A 21634-nucleotide genomic window follows, 5' to 3' on the forward strand; every position below is an offset into this window, starting at 1 on the left:
AGTAACGCAGTTGCTGGGATCGGGAATTCCAGCAGCCAGGCACAAACCTGGTTAGTGTGAGGGCCTATGGGCATGACACTGACGGTGTAGGTTATATGTTATTTAAAAGTATTTACATTGTTTGCAACAGATGATTATTCTCTTTTTATAAAAACTCTGTTTCCCTTTTTACTTCTCTACACACTCCTTTATTTTCGCATCTACAGTCTTGTCCTATTCTCACCACTTAAATGCAGACATTTTCCAAGCATCTGCCCGTGATTCTTCTCATTTCAACTCATAACTTTGGCAATCTCATGGTTTCTATTGTATCAAGGCAGATGATTCCCACATCTATAACTCAATTTCAACCCTTTTTTCCTGTCCCAGGATGCAATCCACAGTTTACACCATCACGTAGGACTTTCCCTCTTCATTTGGTACTCCAGGATAACCAAAATTAACCTTATAATCTTCCTTAGAAAAACTTCATATTTGAAAAACTACTCATATATTCTTTCAAGTTAAATTGTTGGAAACTTTCTAATCATCTTTAGCACATCTATTTTCTTTCCCCAGCACTCAGTGGGTTACCCTGCCCTGCCAATCCTCTCTCTACAATATCTCTTCTCTATTTCTTCCTCTGTAATTTCCAGCTACTACTTGCATTCAGACACAGGGATTTCATTATCCTTGACTTGATCTACTTCAATAGCCTCCAGAATGTCCTTTTCTAACAAAAATTTCCCATGTCAACTATTGTTAAAATGATTTTCTTACAGCCCAGTTCTGACCATGTCATTTTCCACTCAAAAGTCCAGGAGCCTCCCTACTGCTTATAGAATATTGCTGTAATAGAAAGAACATGAGCTTTAGGTCAAACAGAACCACCTAAATTTCTGCCTTACCACTTATTAACTAGGTGTCATTGATCAAACTATTACACTTTGTGGACTTCGATTTTTTATCTATAAACCAAGCATAATGATACCATGTTAATAGTGGTGTTACATTTACGACCAGTCTGTAAACCAACCAGCACTGTGTCAGGCTTGCTATAGGCACTCAGTAAACTTTAGATTGGTTTACTGACAATATAACAATTCGGTTAGGCTGTTTTCCCCTCTTTTTCCAAGATTCCTTAGCCTGCCACTAAAAGTCCTTCAGAATTTACAGATATAATATAAAAATTAATGCACAAATTAAAAATAGATTCAAGAAATATACAAATGAGTGTTTATTTTTCTAATTATGGGAAAGAGCTTTACTAGACATAAAAACAAATGAAGAAACAACAGCAACAAATTAATGGTTTGAAGGACACAATTATTTTTAGGAGAGCTCTGTATCAAAAATACCAAAACTGAAATGAATGGTTTTAAAAATACAGTAATAATATATGTGCTACATATAGCAGGTAAAGGTAATGGCCTTCCTGTACAAAAGACTCTTACAAGTTAAAAAGAAAATACAAATACCACAGTAGTAAAATTTACAAAGAACATAAACTGGTAATTCACAATGTAAGATAATATATGATCGATAGATATTAAAAATGTGTAGCTTCAGTAACAACTGAAGTAAAAAAAATTAAGATACTATGTTAGCAAGGCACTATTTAAATTATTCTACAGAGTTACAGTATTTCTTCCTGTAACTCTTACCAGTTCTCTCACAGAACATAGGTGGCTCCTGTGTGTTCTGCCCTCCTACTATGCTCACTTTCATGAGCTTTTCTATTCTATTTTCCACCATCGGCCATAGTAATTATGGTAAGTAGACTTCACTTAATGTGAGCCATTGACTTCTCATTTTTTCTAAGAGTCATATGAGGTATTGCAACAGCCAAGGACAATTCCTTGTATGTGTATCTCACCCCAGTTTGTCCTCAGTAAAATTTTTAGCAATTGCACCACTATAGCATGCTAGGAGCTGTCAGCTACCATCAGTGATGGAGTCTTTATTTCCACCTGGTGTCCCATCTACAAAATCCCATTTTTGTGCCTGCCTTTAGGAGCATTCCTGATACAACCTATCTTATATCAGGTTTCCCAGGAATCAGATCTAAGATGGATATTTGTGTGCCAGGAAGTTTTATAAGCATTACAAACCTTTTGTTAACATTGCTATAAACATTAACAGTATAATACAAATTCAACAATTGAAAATGCCTGAGGTTTGGCACCAGTTAAATTTATGGTGATTCTAGCATTTATATCAATATAATCTTGGATCCATGATTAATTAGCTGTGCAAAAGTTATTTAAGCATTCAGGCACTGTGGCAAAATCACCTTTTAAGATCAGAGAGATTTCATTTTGAAGAGAAGGTTGTTAATTTCTATATTTTTGCTTGAAAAATGGTTGCCTCTTACATTTTGTAATCAATATCAATGTCATCTGGTTCCATTAACCTACCAATATTATAGACTAGGGACTAGATTATTGATCTGTTGTAAGTGAAATTAATGATCTGTCATCTATAAAGGTGAACACACATTCCTTTGGTTCAAAGATTTTTTATAATCCTCACTGTTTCATCGCCTCTGATAGAAATGTCCTTCAAATGGCCTCATTTCTGTGTGCTTCTGTGCCTTATAGACCATGAAGAACCATTCAAAGCAAGCTTTGTCCACTAGTTAACCCCACCACTAACAAAACAAAGCAAAACAAAAACTATATAAGCTAAAATATCAAAGCCAAAATTTTGCTGATTATTATCTACACATTAAAGATAACTTTTTTTACTCAACTGTGGTTTAAATTATGGTCAGCAATTGAACATTTGATTAAAAACTTGTCTTCTTTGACTTTAGATTTTTTTTTTAAATATCTTTATTGGAGTACAATTGCTTTACAATGGTATGTTAATTTCTGATTTATAACAAAGTGAATCAGCTATACATATACATATATCCCCATATCTCCTCCCTGTTGCGTCTCCCTCCCACCCTCCCTATCCCACCCCTCTAGGTGGACACAAAGTACCCAGCTGATCTCCCTGTGCTATGTGGCTGCTTCCCACTAGCTATCGATTTTACATTTGGTAGTGTATGTATGTGACTTTAGAACTGTTAGCTCCACTGCTAGCTAATCTGTAATAGCAAACCTATATTCAAGCTATAAACATTTTTCTTTAAATTAATTAATTAATTAATTAATTAATTAATTAATTTTTGGCTGCGTGTGTCTTCATTGCTGCATGCGGGCTTTCTCTAGTTGAAGTGAGCGGGGGCTGCTCTTCGTTGTGGAGCACCGGCTTCTCATTGCGGTGGCTTCTCTTGCTGTGGAGCACAGGCTCTAGGCGCGCGGGCTTCAGTAGTTGTGGCTCGTGGGCTCTAGATCACAGGCTCAGTGGTTGTGGCGCACAGGCTTAGTTGCTCCACGGCATGTGGGATCTTCCCGGACCAGGGCTCAAACCCACTTCCCCTGCATTGGCAGGTGGATTCTTAACCACTGTGCCACCAGGGAAGCCCCTATAAACATTTCTTCTGCTTATTCCAATTTATAACTTGGAACTAATGGTAGTTATATTTGAGTATTTACATACTTTGCATATTTACTATGCAATAGGCAGTTTCAGTATATGGTATATGGTATATATGATATGATGTGGCATAGTATATATCATATTGTATATTAACTATATATGATAATAATCAGTAATAGATTATATATATTTATATATGATTATATATATTAAATTCACAAAGCTATAGCTGGTTATCCCTGTTTTACAAAATTATAAGCTAGTTCTCAGAGAAGCTTTCTAAATTGCCTAAAAAAGTGACAGAACCCAGATATGAACCAACATGTGTCCAACTTGAAGGCTCTTGTTCTTTATGGTGTATGATTCACAAGTGAGGTCTGCTTCTTTGCTATTTGAGTCCTGTCATCTTTCCTTGTATATTAATCTTTCTAGTCATCTACAGTGTGCTTAGGATTTCTGATGGATATGGCATAGTATTTATTATTTGGTAGAACTTTTGGGAAAACACATTGTTGGAGAAAAAAGAGAAGTTTGACAACTTTGATCCTCCCATCAAATGCTCTGGGGCAGTGGTGATATGTAAAACTCCATTTCATCCAAAAAGGAGAGCTAGGGAAGGATGATAAATAGCAAAATTATATATATAGTGACAGATTCTTATGTATATATACAAAATTAAGAAAGTATGTGATGTGAGATATCAAGAAATCTTTTCTGAAGCTAAGTAAATGCTAGTAACTGGATAGAAAGTAAGTCGAATGATCACTGACTCCATCAGAATAAAATTTCCAAAGCATCCTCCCTGAAGTGTGAGCTATTAAGTTGATGATTATTTGACCCACAAGCATCCGACAAGTTTAGTTTTGTGTGTACACCACCCCAGTCATTATCAAGAGAAATATAATGTATATCTCTCTTATTATAAACCCAATACAAAACAATTTCCACACTCAAGAAAGTAATGCATTACTTGCCCAGGAAAAACAACCTGAGAATTTTAAAGCAAAAATGCAGTTTGCTTTCCATCTACTCTATCTCAATATTTTGGCTATAAACATTTATTAATACAGTACTAACTTTCAAAGATGAAGTCTCCCTACTGTTTATGAATAGCGAGTAAATATATTTGATGAGATAGAAAAAAATGAGTGAATATAAATATCCTCAGAACAGTTATATCAATATAAACATTCCACATAAAGTCATTTTCCCCTAGGTAAAAATTCATAATACTTTTAATTAAGGACAGAATTGATATAATTTATAAGAAAGTTTGCTTCCTCATAATTCAATAAATGAAACAAACATGTCTTTAAAGATCCACCAAAACGAGATTTATTCATACATGTTTTTAAAGACCCTCCAAGTGACTTTTATTCACTCAATTAACAGTTACTGAGCATTATTACACACTTCATCATGGCTGTGAGAGTGGGCTCACCCTGAGCTTCACTGCTTATTAGCATTGGCAACTTGGCCAAATTACTCATTGCCTTGGAGTATTTTACAATTATTTTCATAAAATTTAGACAATATATTTACCTTATGGCAATGTGGCGAGGGTTAAATGAGAACACATGGAAAGACCTTAGAACAGTAAAAGCTATTATTTACTAAAGTAAGGGTAAAGAGAAAATTTTTCAGAGATGTTAACTACCATATGCCAGCCATTGTACTAAATGCTAGGCTGCACACGTGTGGGGCATAGAAAGGAATAATGTGCTGTTTTTCCCCAAGGAGTTTGTGGGATAGTAGAGTGTTCAGAAAATGAATAGAGTGACAAGTACTCTGACAGACGCCCAGAAAGTAGTTGAAAGGCTATATGACTCTGTATTGAGGAGAAATATCTGAGTTAGACACATAGATTCAAGAATTGTGCTAGTGTCATTTCCGAAATAGCACAGCGTACTGGGAAGAAGTCAGTCTTATCATTGTCAACAATTAAATGAGGATAAGTCATTTAAAGTTTCCAGATTTTCTAAACTTTGTCTCTACCCTAACATTTTCCATGAACTGAGAAATTCTGTTTGTGAAGTTCTGACGCTCTGTTCCTCTTTACACTCTGAGGGTTTGTGTTTAGGTAATGGCATTGCATCTGAAAATGTTTGCTATTTAATTGCATTTCTTCTTGAATATTTGATTGTTCAGTATGTTGGCGATATCAACCTAGTTATTACAGTTGTAAGCTTCTTATATTTATATTGCCTTACATTTATTCTGAGTTTCCAAAGCACTTTGCCTATTAGTTCTCAAAATGTGGTTCTCAGAACCTTGTGGGTTCCAGAGACATTTTCAGAGCATCCACAAAGTCAAAGCTATTTTTTAACACTATTAAGACACTGTTTGTCTTTTTCATTGTATTGACACTTGCACTGATATACAAAAGCAATGGTACGCTGGTACCTTAGCAGGAATCAAGGCAGTGTCCTGAAACTTACTGGTAGCCATTGTGCTCTTCACTGCCAGGCACCAATAGGAGGGCCAGTGTCACTTAAAAATATCCTTGATTCAAGTATAATAATTATTAATTTCATTAAAGCTTTACCTTTGATGTCTTTTTAACATTCTGTGTGATGATTTTTAAAAATGTATAAAGTATACAATGTGTTCACTGTTGACAAGCCTTAAGGGGAAAACCAAAGCAGGAAAGGAGTACAGTGAGTGCCTGAAGGTGACAGAGGATGCAACTGTCTGGCTGGGTTGCTAGAGAAGGTTCACTGAGAAGATGGCAGTTGAGCACAGACCTGAAAGAGGCGAGAGAATGAGCCACACGGGTGTAGTTGTTTCATTTGAGGAAAAAGCAGGTTTCTGCTGGGAGAGAATGTCCGAAACATTCAAGGAACAGCAAAGGGGAGGAGGAGACGGAACCAGGTGCAGAGACACAGGAGAAAAGGTCAAAGTCAAGTTGGGCCCGTCCACTTTATAGGAACTTAGACTTTCACTCTTGAGTTGGGGTGCCAATGGAAGAATTTCAGCAGAGGACCTAACTGTGTTTTTAAAAGATAACTCCCATTTCTGTGTGGAAAAACAGACTGGTGTGGTAAAGGCAGAAGTATGGACACAATTAGGAAACCTGCACAATCCAGGTGGTTGGGAGTGAAAGAAGGAGGGTCATGAAGAGTGGTGAATTTATGGCTATATTTTGAGGCAAACAAGATACTCTGTGGAACGTGTGATAAAGCCCTTCACACAAGGAATGGAATGGGACAACTACGGGTAGAGCAGGTTGACAGTGGTGGGGGAGTGAGGATGGGGGGGTGGAATGGAGGGGGAATGTTGTTGGGGGGGAGGGGAATGGGAACAGGTACAGGGAGAAAAAGACTAGGAACTAACTTTTAAACCTGTTAAGTTTGAAATGCAGATGTAGGGTAAGCAATTGAATGTATATGTTTGTAGTTCAGAGGAGAGGTATGGGTTTGAAATAAAATTTAGGAATAATCTGTATAGAAGTTAGTAGGCTGTGAGACTAGATGAGACCACATAGGGAGTACATATGAATAGAAAAATATAAATATAAGGAGAAGAGGTCCAAGAACTGAGTCCTGGGACATTCCACTGATTAAAGGTTGGAGGAGATGTGGAGAGACCAGAAAAATAGACTAAGACAAAGCTGCCTGAAAGTTAGGCGGGAAACCAAGTGAGGTTGGTGTCCTGAAAGAAAAAGTGAAAAAATAAAGTATTTTAAGTTTTAGAAACTGCTGATGAGTCAAAAAGTATGATGGCTAAGAATTAATTTCTGGATTGAACAATGATCAATGATGACACTGGTTACTGCACTTTTGATATAGCATGGGGGGTAAAGACATCAGTAATATAAATTACTGATTTATAGTAATATAAATTTTGTTCTTTTTGAGAAGAGATATAATAACACATTCATAAGTTGATGTAAAAGATCAAGTAGGGAAGGAAAAACTGCTGTGCAAGGGATCAGTTATAATTCACCATGGAATTTAAGCCAGTAAAAAGGAGGTGAGAACATGAGAATGTGTGAAACTCTCGCCTCACCTCAGCATACAGTAGCAGTTAAGGCCAAGAGTGTAGGAGTCAGATCACCTGGTTTGGAATTCCACTTCTGCCACTTACCAGCACTGTGACTTAGGCAAGCTATTAACTTCTCTGTATCTCACTTTCCTCACCCTAAAATGGTGATAATAATTAAACATTCCTCAGAAAGTTGGTATGAGAACTGAATTAGTTAATGCTTGTAAAGAGGTTACAAGAGCAAGTATAATATCCTGGCATATATATATATATATATATATATATATATATCACATGCAAAAATAAATAAGTAAATTCCTAGTGATAGTCCTCTTACCTGAACTCGTTTTTGGTTTTTTTTTTCCCCTTTAGTCCAAATAACACTACTAATGATTTGCTCTCCTAAAGCAGTAACACTTCTGTAACAAGAATGTAAACTAGGCTTCTGAACTAGAAAGCAGCAGTTAGGACATGGCCGTGGTACTGACCTGCTTCATGTTCAGTTTTATTGTAACTCAAACTCCTTAGCTATAAAATGAGAAGAATAAACCTATTTCCTAGTGGTTTTTGAATAATAAATGAATAAGGCATATAAACCACTTTGTGCAGTACATGTAACCTGGTATACACTCAATTAAGAATGGCTATTAATATTGTTATGCTACCCTTACATTTTGGCAACTTGGCTGACATGGATACACTATGGGAAGGAGAGTGAAATCCACTGAGATTAAATTTCTTTCTTTTGCCAACGTCTCCCATTCTTCTTATCTATATTTCATGTAGAAAGATAAAACTTAAAAAGCATGATAGTCACCAGAGAATGAAAGCATTTGGATCATAATGAGAGCAACAGACTTCTTAGTCCAAAAACGATCATTATCAGTGATGGATGCTATAATATTTCTGGTTTTGGCAAGTGGATTGGCATGTAGTCAAAACCATTTTTTAAAAAAAATATTTATTTATTTATTTTTGGCTGCACTGGGTCTTCGTTGTTGCACGTGGGCTTTCTCTAGTTGTGGTGAGCAGGGGCTACCCTTCGTTGCGGTGGGCAGGCTTCTCATTGTCATGGCTCCTCTTGTTGAGGAGCACAGGCTCTAGGCGAGCAGGCTTCAGTAGTTGTGGCACATGGGCTCAGTAGTTGTGGCTCATGAGCTCTAGAGTTCAGGCTCAGTAGTTGTGGCACACGGGCTTAGTTGCTCTGCGGCATGTGGGATCTTCCCGGACCAGGGATTGAACCCATGTCCCCTGTTGTTGGCAGGCAGATTCTTAACCCCTGCACCACCAGGGAAGTCCCCAAAACATTTATTGATAACAAAACTGTATTAAATGTTTATTGATTTTTGCATGTTTGTTTGGTGCAGTTTATATTTGTTGAAGCCAAACATCTATAAATGACCTAATAATAATAAATGCACGGGTGTGGAGAGGATAAAATACAAAGGAAAATAAATGCAAAGGACTGAATCTTTATGTTGAATGTTCATATGTTGAAATCCTAATCCTCAATGTGATGGTATTAGGGGAGTGGGAAGTGATTAGGTCATGAGGGTGAGGCCTCATGAATGATATTAGTGCCCTTTATAAAAGAGACCCCAGAGAACTCCCTTCCCCCTTCCACCATGTGAGGACACAGGAGAAGACCATCTATGAACCAGGAAGCAGTCTCTCACCAGACAATGAATCTGCCAGCCTTGATCTTGGACTTCCTAGACTCCAGAAATGTGAGAAATAAATGCTGTTGTTTAAGCCACACAGTCTATGGTGTTTTTGTAATAGTAGCCCAAACAGAATAAGACAATAAGGTATTTACAGAGATTACCAAGCAGCCAAAAACTAAGTGGTTAACAAAGAGCCATTTAATAATGTTTATACGATAAATATTGCTAAACTGAGTCATCATAGCCCGAAATACATGGGCCAGTTGGGCAGTGTCCTCAAGATACTTTAGTTGTACAGCCAGCAAGCTTCCATACTGGGACTTACTCAATTTGACAGATTTTGGGCTAGGTTGCTAGTTTGGGGGAGAAATCATGAGTTGGCAAGTTTGTACAGAATTAGGATGTAAAAATGAACTCTCTACTCCAATAAAGACGTTAAAAAAAAAAAAAGAACTCTCTTAGGAAAGAGGAAACCTAGAATTGACATTTTTTATTCAGATGTCATCTGAAGAGCATCTTCAAGGATTTTTCAGAACTGAAATTCTTTCTTGTATACATGACACTGAAACAACTTAGACTTGAGTGACAGTAGAAGACTTTGGAATGAAAAAAAGGGGCAATGTTCTTTGTTCATTGAATAGAGACATAAGGCAAAAACAATCCTGCAATAATTCACTACTGTAAACACCATGTGGAAGCATTCCCACAATGAAGAAATTATAGTTCAATATAATTAAAAACCATTTGTTCTAAGTAATAAACAAAATGAAAAGACAGCAACTTGAGGTGGGCTTGTTATAAACTGGAGTTGAATTTGACCTGATAGAAGATAATGGACATCTGCATCAGACAAACTTGGTTTTTCATCTGTGTGGTGTTGGGCAAAATATGTAGTCTTAAAACACCGTTCTGTGCATCAGTTAAATAATTCTAACAATATTTGCCTTAAAGTGTTGTTGTAAAGATCATAAATCACCGTAAATGGTTTAGCATAATTTTGGCACAGAGGGGACTCCATGGATATGTCTTGTTTTTGTGGAGCAGTATTTTAACACAATTCATATATAACAGTGGGAACCGAGTGTCCCCAACAAGGAAAATTAAATTGGAGCAATATTCCTTTTTCCTGGTGATTAGAGGCTGGTCGTGTGACCCAGGTATAACTAAGTGGATGCCCCTGTTCTATATTTGAATTTTGAAAGAGGGAAGCAAAGGTGTAAGTCAGAGATATTTGCAAAGCACAGTGGTTCTCAACTGGGGCCCTTTTTGTCTGGAGAAATTTTTGATGTCAAGATTTGGGAAGGGCTACTGGCATCTAGTGGGCGGAAGCCAGAGACTCTGCTAAGCATCCTACAATTCACCAGAAAGCCCCACAAATCAAAGTCTGATCCAAAATGTCAATCATGCTGAGGTTGAGCAGCCCTGGAATAGTGCTAGTGGCAGAGTGGACAATGCAGTATCACAGCAGCGAGTGTCAGGAGGTGATAAGGAATGTCTAGCTGTCTGGCCAAGCTTCAGTGTCCTGAGCAGATGCCTTCTGTGACAAGCTTTTGGCATCTTGACTATGCCGTGTCTCCTGGACTGCCTGCTTGATCTCAGCACCTTTGTTTCCTATATAATTTTGTAAGCTACATGACACACTCTTCCAATAAATTCCCTTAATGCTTAAGTTAATTAAATTTCATGTTAGCCATCAAGAAAACCTGATTAGTAGAGATAGTCTGTCAATAGCATTTAGCATTATTATTATCATGAGTAATTTCATTATTAATAATAAAGTCATTAGAAGGAGGGAGGATCTAAGCTACTTTTTAACAGTACCAATAGCTACCATTAGTAAGTACTTAAACTTGGCTAGGGAGTATACACATAATATTCAGTTTATTCCCTAAAGCCACTTTAGGCATTAACGTCTCTCTTTAAAAAATGATGACACCGAGGCAACACAAAATCATCCAGCTAATAAGTATAAGTTAATAAGACCCAAGTTACAAATTCAGATCTTTTCAACTATAAAGCAGTTTTTCATTTAACCGTTCTACTTTTCATACACACACACACACACACACACACACACACACACACACACACACACATTATATAACATGCCATCACACTCTCTTCACAAATTACCAGTGGCTTTCCAGGTGTCAATATAGCCATTTTGACTACTTCCTCCTTTTGTTTGGTCTCCTTCTCCATCGACCTCTTCTCTGTCTAATTAGCAGGCCCTTCTATCCAACTCTTGAAATTCAGTGTTCATGTGGTCTTCATTTTGTCCCTTCTCCTCTCATGCCACACACTCTCTGGATAATCTCATCTATGTTCTATGTCATGTCATGATGCTTTACAAGTTTAATTTATATTAATACTCATTATTTAATCAAGAGTTATATAGAAATAATTTAAATATCACAATTAAATATAAAAACATTCAGATATCCATCTGGCTACTTATCAGGTAATATTAAAGAAGAATTCCACCAAATTTTAGAAACAAAATTATCTGAAATAATACTTAGCCTCTAGGGTTCTATCTTATCAATCGAAACTCTACCATTCATTTCCTCCAAGGTTGGGCTTAGAGTTTGCTATAAAATGTTCTATGCATCTCCAGCAATAGAAGAGCACAATATGAGACCATTCAAATTAAATCATCCCAGGCTCCAGTTTACAGGTGGAGAGAATGGTTTTATTTCCTTGCCGGCATTCTTTTTTCCTGCCATGAAACCCAAATTAGTTATTATTACTGAAGGATAGAAAACCAGAAAGCCTGCTCAAGTTGTCAGAGAATCCTGATCTCTTGTACTGTGATTATAGCTACACAGTGAGAACTAGCAAACCTGTAGAGAATTAGATATTCTTTTTACTTGCTGGTCTGCAGCAGTTTTTCAGAGAGCGGACAGCGGTAGGGTAGAAAAATTCTCTCTCCCTTCATACTACGATTAGCAATAGTTACTCCATGATAAAAGAAGAGTTAGGCTTCTAAAATAGCAGTTCTGTATCACATGGCTTTATAAGTTTACACGTTGCCATTTTCCCGAAGGCAAGCTATAATAGTACCAGCAAGGCCAGGTCAGAAGCGGAATCTGGTCTCTACCACACAGTTCTAGAAATTGGTTTTGAGCCCAGGTCACTAATCCATGTTTTTCCATCCTTTCAGTAAATTCCTCTTTTTGAGGACCTGCTGTCCACATTTGCAAGACGACCTCAGTCAGGCCTTCTCATTTCATCAAAGATATTTTAATAATGTTGAACTTCAAAAGGAAAGGGGCCAGACTCTATATTGCTTTGCTTTGAATAAAAAGTATCTGTTCGAATTCTGATATACCCCCTACCAGAAACTGAAATGGCTGGCAATTGTTGAGTCAGTTTATCTCACTTGGCAATCAATCATAATACAAAACATCCGTTTATAGAAAATAGTTCTGTTGAGGGTTTAATAAATAATAGTGGATAGAATTATGATCCTTGATTGATATTTTCCAAGAGCTTTGGTTATATGAAAGAGATAGGCCTGTGAATAATATACTCAAAACTAAACTCTAACTTCATAAATATTTAAATTGATTTTCACCGAGTTATTAAAAATAGGTTGAAATATGTTATTTTACATGGATTTCATCTGGATTCTGATACTATTTAGGGAATAAAAAAAGAATGACATTTGTGTTTAATATCTAGGGTACCACATGATATGAAAAGATGTCATGTTGTAACATTTATAATTGCATACTTTATCTGAATACAAATTGGGTTTTTCAGATTCAGCTGGCATTGTGAGATATAGGGCCAGATATAATCACAATATGAACATTTCTTATATGCTCAGTACTATAATTATAAATGCACCATCTTTTTTCCATTTTTTTATGGAATTACACAAAATACATTTAATCAGAATTCCTGTATTTGTAAGGCATACATATAGCACTGCTACAAATGGTGAATTCATCTGTGTGAACTCACAATTTTGTATGTATTACAATTATATCTTAGTATATCTGATGTATAATATGCTTACAATTTCATACATCTTATTACTTTGACCTTGCCTTGATCACACTTCCCTTTTGATAGTGGACTTTGGCGTGGTCACAGGCACTATTTTGGATCTGGATAAAGGGAAATGTGTTGAATTGACAGTTAGTTGGGTTTGGTAGGATATTATTATTTGATTTATAGTCATTTCTATGTGTAATTAAGTTCTTGCCAGCCACAGTTAGAATGACCTTCAGAAAGACTTCCATCACTCGCCACATTGACTTACCAGGTGCAAATCATGGACTCATAAAGGTGCCTGACAGAGACAATATTACAGTATGACTATGTCCTCTATCTCCTAGCACCAGATGCATGTGGATGGTAAAGGAGAAACAAAATTTGAAATATACAGAACCAGAACCATAACTAGTTCGTGGAAAATTCTTCTAGTCATTATGTGTGCAAATATTAAGCAGTAGATTTTAGTTGCTTCAATGCCTAGCAAACACAGAAGTCCTCTTTTGTCAGGAGTATATTCACTCAAGCAGCAAATTATATGTGCATCTTCTTTTTTAATGGGAATTGTACAAAATGGAAATTATCAGAGTTATTGTGTTTGTGGGGTGGGTGCAGACTGACAGCAGCACTACAAATCTTGAGTACATCTGGATGTGAGCCTTCATGTTTTATGTATAGGGATCGTGTCTTAACCTATCTAACACATTTTGTCTTGATAAAGTCTAGCAGTTTCAGATAAAATGATGTTGAAAACTGACACCAATGCAGGAAACAGCCTGAAGAAACAAGTGTTCCAGTGATGAGGCTCCTACACATTTGTCAATAATTCAAAATATGGGACTTCATGTGTTTGTTTTCTCTGCGTGTGCCAGCCCTGCACGGAGGCCACTGGGCTTCCCAAGTTGGGGAGGGCTGACAGGAGTTGGGGTCGGAGGCTTCCAGCAGAAGCTGTGTGCACCAGAAGCCTTGGAAGTGAATGCTCCTGTTTCCTCTCCAGTCACTGTTACCATTTTACTTTGTTGTTTACCTGTGTGGCTATAGCCCTGGCCATAGGCTGTAATTAGAAACAGTGATTAAGAAACCACTGTTAGGTCCTCGGGAAGATGGCGGAAGAGTAAGACGCGGAGATCACCTTCCTTCCCACAGATACAGTAGAAATACATCTACACGTGGAACTGCTCCTACAGAACACCCACTGAACGCTGGCAGAAAACGTCCGACCTCCAAAAAGGCAAGAAACTCCCCCCGTACTTGGGTAGGGCAAAAGAAAAAAGAAATAACAGAGACAAAAGAATAGGGACGGCACCTGCACTAGTGGGAGGGAGCCGTGAAGGAGGAAAGATTTCCACGCACTAGGAAGCCCCTTCGCGGGCGGAGACTGCGGGTGGCGGAGGGGGGAAGCTTCGGAGCCACGGAGGAGAGCGCAGCCACAGGGGTGCGGAGGGCAAAGCGGAGAGGTTCCCGCACGGAGGCTCGGCGCCGAGCAGCACTCTCCAGCCCGAGAGGCTTGTCTGCTCACCCGCCGGGGCGGGCGGGGCTGGGAGCTGAGGCTCGGGCTTCGGTCGGATCGCAGGGAGAGGACTGGGGTTGGCGGCGTGAACACAGCCTGAAGGGATTAGCGCACAACAGCTGGTTGGGAGGGAGACCGGGAAAAAGTCTGCAGCTGCCGAAGAGGCAAGGGACTTTTTCTTGCCTCTTTGTTTCGCGGCGCGCAAGGAGAGGGGATTCAGAGCGCCGCCTAAACGAACTCCAGAGAAGGGCGCGAGCCGCGGCGATCACCGCAGACCCCACAGCAACAGGGGCGCAGAGGAAAAAAACGGAGAGACTCCCGCACAGAGGCTCGGCGCCGAGCAGCACTCACCAGCCCGAGAGGCTTGGCTGCTCGGCGGGCGGGGCTGGGAGCTGAGGCTCGGGTTTCGGTTTCGGTTGGATCGCAGGGAGAGGACTGGGGCTGGCGGCGTGAACACAGCCTGAAGGGGCTAGCGCGCCACAGCTGGCTGGTAGGGAGTCCGGGAAAAAGTCTGCAGCTGCCGAAGAGGCAAGAGACTTTTTCTTGCCTCTTTGTTTCGCGGCGCGCAAGGAGAGGGGATTCAGAGTGCCGCCTAAACGAACTCCAGAGAAAGGCGCGAGCCGCGGCGATCAGCACGGACCCCAGAGACGGGCGTGAGACGCTGGGGCTGCTGCTGCCGCCTCCAAAAAGCCTGTGAGTGAGCACAGGTCACTCTCCACATCGCCCCTCCCGGGAGCCTGTGCAGCCCGCCACTGCCAGGGTCCCGTGATCCGGGGACAAGTTCCCCGGGAGAACGCACTGCCCATCTCAGGCTGGTGCAACGTCACGCCGGCCTCGGCCGCCGCAGGCTCACCCCGCCTCCTCTGTACCCCTCCCTCCCCGCGGCCTGAGTGAGCCAGAGCCCCCGAAGCAGCTGCTCCTTTAACCCCGTCCTGTCTGTGCGGGGAATAGACGCCCTCAGGCGACCTACACGCAGAGGCGGGTCCAAATCCAAAGCTGAACCCCAGGAGATGTGCGAACAGGGAAAATAAGGGGAAATCTCTCCCAGCAGCCTTAGAAGCAGCGGATTAAAACTCCACAAACAACTTGATGTGCCTGCATCTGGTGAATACCTGAATAGACAACGAAACATCCCAAATTCAGGAGGTGGACTTTGGGAGCAGGATATATTAATTTTTCCCCTTTTCCTTTATTTGTTAGTGTATATGTATATGCTTCTGGGTGCGATTTTGTCTGTATAGCTTTGCTTTACAATAGCTTTATTTTACTTCACTATATTATAGCCTCTTTCTTTCTTTCTTTCTTTCTTTCTATTTTTTCTCCCTTTTACTCTGAGCCGTGTGGACGAAAGGCTCTTGGTGCTCCAGCCAGGCAGCAGGGCCGTGCCTCTGAGGTGGGAGAGCCAACTTCAGGACACTGGTCCACAAGAGACCTCCCAGCTTCACGTAATACCAAACGGCAAAAATCTCTCAGAGATCTCCATCTCAACATCAAGACCCAGCTTCACTCAACGACCAGCAAGCTACAGTGCTGGACACCCTATGCCAAACAACTAGCAAGACAGGAACACAGCCCCATCCATTAGCAGAGAGGCTGCCTAAAATCATAATAAGGCCACAGACACCCCAAAATACACCACCAGACGTGGACGTGCCCACCAGAAAGACAAGATCCAACCTCATCCACCAGAGCTCAGGCACTAGTTCCCTCCACCAGGAAGCCTACACAACCCACTGAACCAACCTTAGCCACTGGGGACAGATACCAAAAACAACAGGAACTACGAACCTGCAGCCTGTGAAAAGGAGACCCCAAACACAGTAAGATAAGCAAAATGAGACGACAGAAAAACACACAGCAGATGAAGGAGCAGAGTCAGAACATACCAGACTTAACAAATGAAGAGGAAATAGGTAGTCTACCTGAAAAAGAATTCAGAATAATGATAGTAAGGATGATCCAAAATCTTGGAAATAGAATAGACAAAATGCAAGAAACATTTAACAAGGACGTAGAAGAACTAAAGAGGAACCAAGCAATGATGAAAACCACAATAAATGAAATTAAAAATACTTTAGATGGGATCAATAGCAGAATAACTGAGGCAGAAGAAAGGATAAGTGACCTGGAAGATAAAATGGTGGAAATAACTACTGCAGAGCAGGATAAAGAAAAAAGAATGAAAAGAACTGAGGACAGTCTCAGAGACCTCTGGGACAACATTAAACGCGCCAACATTCGAATTATAGGGGTCCCAGAAGAAGAAGAGAAAAAGAAAGGGACTGAGAAGATATTTGAAGAGATTATAGTTGAAAACTTCCCTAATATGGGAAAGGAAATAGTTAATCAAGTCCTGGAAGCACAGAGAGTCCCATACAGGATAAACCCAAGGAGAAACACACCAAGACACATATTAATCAAACTGTCAAAAATTAAATATAAGGAAAACATATTAAAGGCAGCAAGGGAAAAAAAACATATAACACACAAGGGAATCCCCATAAGGTTAACATCTGATCTTTCAGCAGAAACTCTGCAAGCCAGAAGGGAGTGGCAGGATATACTTAAAGTGATGAAGGAGAAAAACCTGCAACCAAGATTACACTACCCAGCAAGGATCTCATTCAGATTCGATGGAGAAATTAAAACCTTTACAGACAAGCAAAAGCTGAGAGAGTTCAGCACCACCAAACCAGCTTTACAACAAATGCTAAAGGAAGTTCTCTAGGCAAGAAACACAAGAGAAGGAAAACACCTACAATAACAAACCCAAAACATTTAAGAAAATGGGAATAGGAACATACATATCTATAATTACCTTGAATGTAAATGGATTAAATGCTCCCACCAAAAGACACAGGCTGGCTGAATGGATACAAAAACAAGACGCATATATATGCTGTCTACAAGAGACCCACTTCAGACCTAGAGACACATATAGACTGAAAGTGAGGGGATGGAAAAAGATATTCCATGCAAATGGAAATCAAAAGAAAGCTGGAGTAGCAATTCTCATATCAGACAAAATAGACTTTAAAATAAAGACTATTACAAGAGACAAAGAAGGACACTATATAATGATCAAGGGATCGATCCAAGAAGAAGGTATAACAATTGTAAATATTTATGCACCCAACATAGGAGCACCTCAATACATAAGGCAAATACTAACAGCCATAAAAGGGGAAATCGACAGCAACACAGTCATAGTAGGGGACTTTAACACCCCACTCTCACCAATGGACAGATCATCCAAAATGAAAATAAATAAGGAAACACAAGCTTTAAATGATACATTAAACAAGATGGACTTAATTGATATTTATAGGACATTCCATCCAAAAACAACAGAATACACATTTTTCTCAAGTGCTCATGGAACATTCTCCAGGATAGATCATATCTTGGGTCACAAATCAAGCCTAGGTAAATTTAAGAAAATTGAAATCATATCAAGTATCTTTTCCGACCACAACGCTATGAGACTAGTTATCAATTACAGGAAAAGATCTGTAAAAAATACAAACACATGGAGGCTACACAATACATTACTTAATAACGAAGTGATCACTGAAGAAATCAAAGGGGAAATCAAAAAATACCTAGAAACAAATGACAATGGAGATACGACGACCCAAAACCTATGGGACGCAGCAAAAGCAGTGCTAAGAGGGAAGTTTATAGCAATACAAGCCTACCTCAAGAAACAGGAAACATCTCGAATAAACAACCTAACCTTGCACCTAAAGCAATTAGAGAAAGAAGAACAAAAAAACCCCAAAGCCAGCAGAAGGAAAGAAATTATAAAGATCAGGTCAGAAATAAATGAAAAAGAAATGAAGGAAACAATAGCAAAAATCAATGAAACTAAAAGCTGGTTCTTTGAGAAGATAAACAAAATTGATAAACCATTAGCCAGACTCATCAAGAGGAAAAGGGAGAAGACTCAGATCAATAGAATTAGAAATGAAAAAGGAGAAGTAACCACTGACACTGCAGAAATACAAAAGATCATGAGAGATTACTACAAGCAACTCTATGCCAATAAAATGGACAACCTGGAAGAAATGGACAGATTCTTAGAAATGCACAAACTGCCGAGACTGAACCAGGAAGAAATAGAAAATATGAACAGACCAATCACAAGCACTGAAATTGAAACTGTGATTAAAAATCTTCCAACAAACAAAAGCCCAGGACCAGATGGCTTCACAGGTGAATTCTATCAAACATTTAGAGAAGAGCTAACACCTATCCTTCTCAAACTCTTCCAAAATATTGCAGAGGGAGGAACACTCCCAAACTCATTCTACGAGGCCACCATCACCCTGATACCAAAACCAGACAAAGATGTCACAAAGAAAGAAAACTACAGGCCAATATCACTGATGAACATAGATGCAAAAATCCTCAACAAAATACTAGCAAACAGAATCCAACAGCACATTAAAAGGATCATACACCATGATCAAGTGGGGTTTATCCCAGGAATGCAAGGATTCTTCAATATACGCAAATCAATCAATGTGATACATCATATTAACAAACTGAAGGAGAAAAACCATATGATCATCTCAATAGATGCAGAGAAAGCTTTCGACAAAATTCAACACCCATTTATGATAAAAGCCCTGCAGAAAGTAGGCATAGAGGGAACTTTCCTCAACATAATAAAGGCCATATATGACAAACCCACAGCCAACATTGTCCTCAATGGTGAAAAACTGAAACCATTTCCACTAAGATCAGGAAAAAGACAAGGTTGCCCACTCTCACCACTATTATTCAACATAGTTTTGGAAGTGTTAGCCACAGCAATCAGAGAAGACAAAGAAATAAAAGGAATCCAAATCGGAAAAGAAGAAGTAAAGCTGTCACTATTTGCAGATGACATGATACTATACATAGAGAATCCTAAAGATGCTACCAGAAAACTCCTAGAGCTAATCAATGAATTTGGTAAAGTAGCAGGATACAAAATTAATGCACAGAAATCTCTTGCATTTCTATACACTAATGACGAAAAATCTGAAAGTGAAATTAAGAAAACACTCCCATTTACCATTGCAACAAAAAGAATAAAATATCTAGGAATAAACCTACCTAAGGAGACAAAAGACCTGTATGCAGAAAATTATAAGACACTGATGAAAGAAATTAAAGATGATACAAATAGATGGAGAGATATACCATGTTCCTGGATTGGAAGAATCAACATTGTGAAAATGACTCTACTACCCAAAGCAATCTACAGATTCAATGCAATCCCTATCAAACTACCACTGGCATTTTTCACAGAACTAGAACAAAAAATTTCACAATTTGTATGGAAACACAAAAGACCCCGAATAGCCAAAGCAATCTTGAGAACGAAAAATGGAGTTGGGGGAATCAGGCTCCCTGACTTCAGACTATATTACAAAGCTTCAGTAATCAAGACAGTTTGGTACTGGCACAAAAACAGAAATATAGATCAATGGAACAGGATAGAAAGCCCAGAGATAAACCCACACACATATGGGCACCTTATTTTTGATAAAGGCGGCAAGCATATACAGTGGAGAAAAGACAGCCTCTTCAATAAGTGGTGCTGGGAAAATTGGACAGGTACATGTAAAAGTATGAAAATAGAACACTCCCTGACACCATGCACAAAAATAAACTCAAAATGGATTAAAGACCTAAGTGTAAGGGCAGACACTATCAAACTCTTAGAGGAAAACATAGGCAGAACACTCTATGACATACATCACAGCAAGATTCTTTTTGACCCAGCTCCCAGAGAAATGGAAATAAGAACACAAATAAACAAATGGGACCTAATGAAACTTAAAAGCTTTTGCACAGCAAAGGAAACCATAAACAAGACCAAAAGACAATCCTCAGAATGGGAGAAAATATTTGCAAATGAAGCAACTGACAAAGGATTAATCTCCAAGATTTACAAGCAGCTCATGCAGCTCAATAACAAAAAAACGAACAACCCAATCCAAAAATGGGCCGAAGACCTAAATAGACATTTCTCCAAAGAAGATATACAGATGGCCTACAGACACATGAAAGAATGCTCAACATCATTAATCATTAGAGAAATGCAAATCAAAATTACAATGAGATATCATCTCACACCGGTCAGAATGGCCATCATCAAAAAATCTAGAAACAATAAATGCTGGAGAGGGTGTGGAGGAAAGGGAACACTCTTGCACTGTTGGTGGGAATGTAAATTGATACAGCCACTATGGAGAACAGTATGGAGGTTCCTTAAAAAACTACAAATAGAACTACCATACGACCCAGCAATCCCACTACTGGGCATATACCCTGAGAAAACCATAGGTCAAAAAGAGTCATGTACCAAAATGTTCATTGCAGCTCTATTTACAATAGCCAGGACATGGAAGCAATCTAAATGTCCATCGACAGATGAATGGATAAAGAAGATGTGGCACATATATACAATGGAATATTACTCAGCCATAAAAAGAAATGAAATGGAGGTATTTGTAATGAGGTGGATGGAGTTAGAGTCTGTCATACAGAGTGAAGTAAGTCAGAAAGAGAAAAACAAATACAGTATGCTAACACATATATACGGAATCTAAGGGGAAAAAAAAAAAAAAAAAAAGGTCATGAAGAAACTAGTGGCAAGACGGGAATAAAGACACAGACCTACTAGAGAATGGACTTGAGGATATGGGGAGGGGGTGGGGTGAGATGTGACAGGGTAAGAGAGTGTCATGGACATATATACACTACCAAATGTAAAATAGATAACTAGTGGGAAGCAGCCGCATAGCACAGGGAGATCAGCTCGGTGCTTTGTGACCACCTAGAGGGATGGGATGGGGAGGGTGGGAGGGAGGGAGATGCAAGAGGGAAGAGAAATGGGAACATATTGTATATGTATAACTGATTCACTTTGTTATAAAGCAGAAGCTAACACACCATTGTAAGGCAATTATACTTCAATAAAGATGTTAAAAAAAAAAAAAAAAAAAAAAAT

General features: G+C 39.0%; 1 long non-coding RNA gene across 1 annotated transcript; it reads right to left on the reverse strand.

Moving 5' to 3' along the window:
• Nucleotides 1-7673: 7673 nt before the first annotated feature.
• On the reverse strand, nucleotides 7674-13949 carry LOC309640457. Its single transcript, XR_014252240.1, has 2 exons — nucleotides 11192-13949; nucleotides 7674-11157 (listed from the first exon to the last, which is right to left on the reverse strand). It is a non-coding gene; the product is annotated as an uncharacterized lncRNA (long non-coding RNA).
• Between the last annotated feature and the right edge of the window lie 7685 nt (nucleotides 13950-21634).

Source organism: Balaenoptera physalus, assembly GCF_965194825.1.
Source record: "Balaenoptera physalus genome assembly, chromosome: 13".
In the NCBI taxonomy this organism is placed as follows: domain Eukaryota; kingdom Metazoa; phylum Chordata; class Mammalia; order Artiodactyla; family Balaenopteridae; genus Balaenoptera; species Balaenoptera physalus.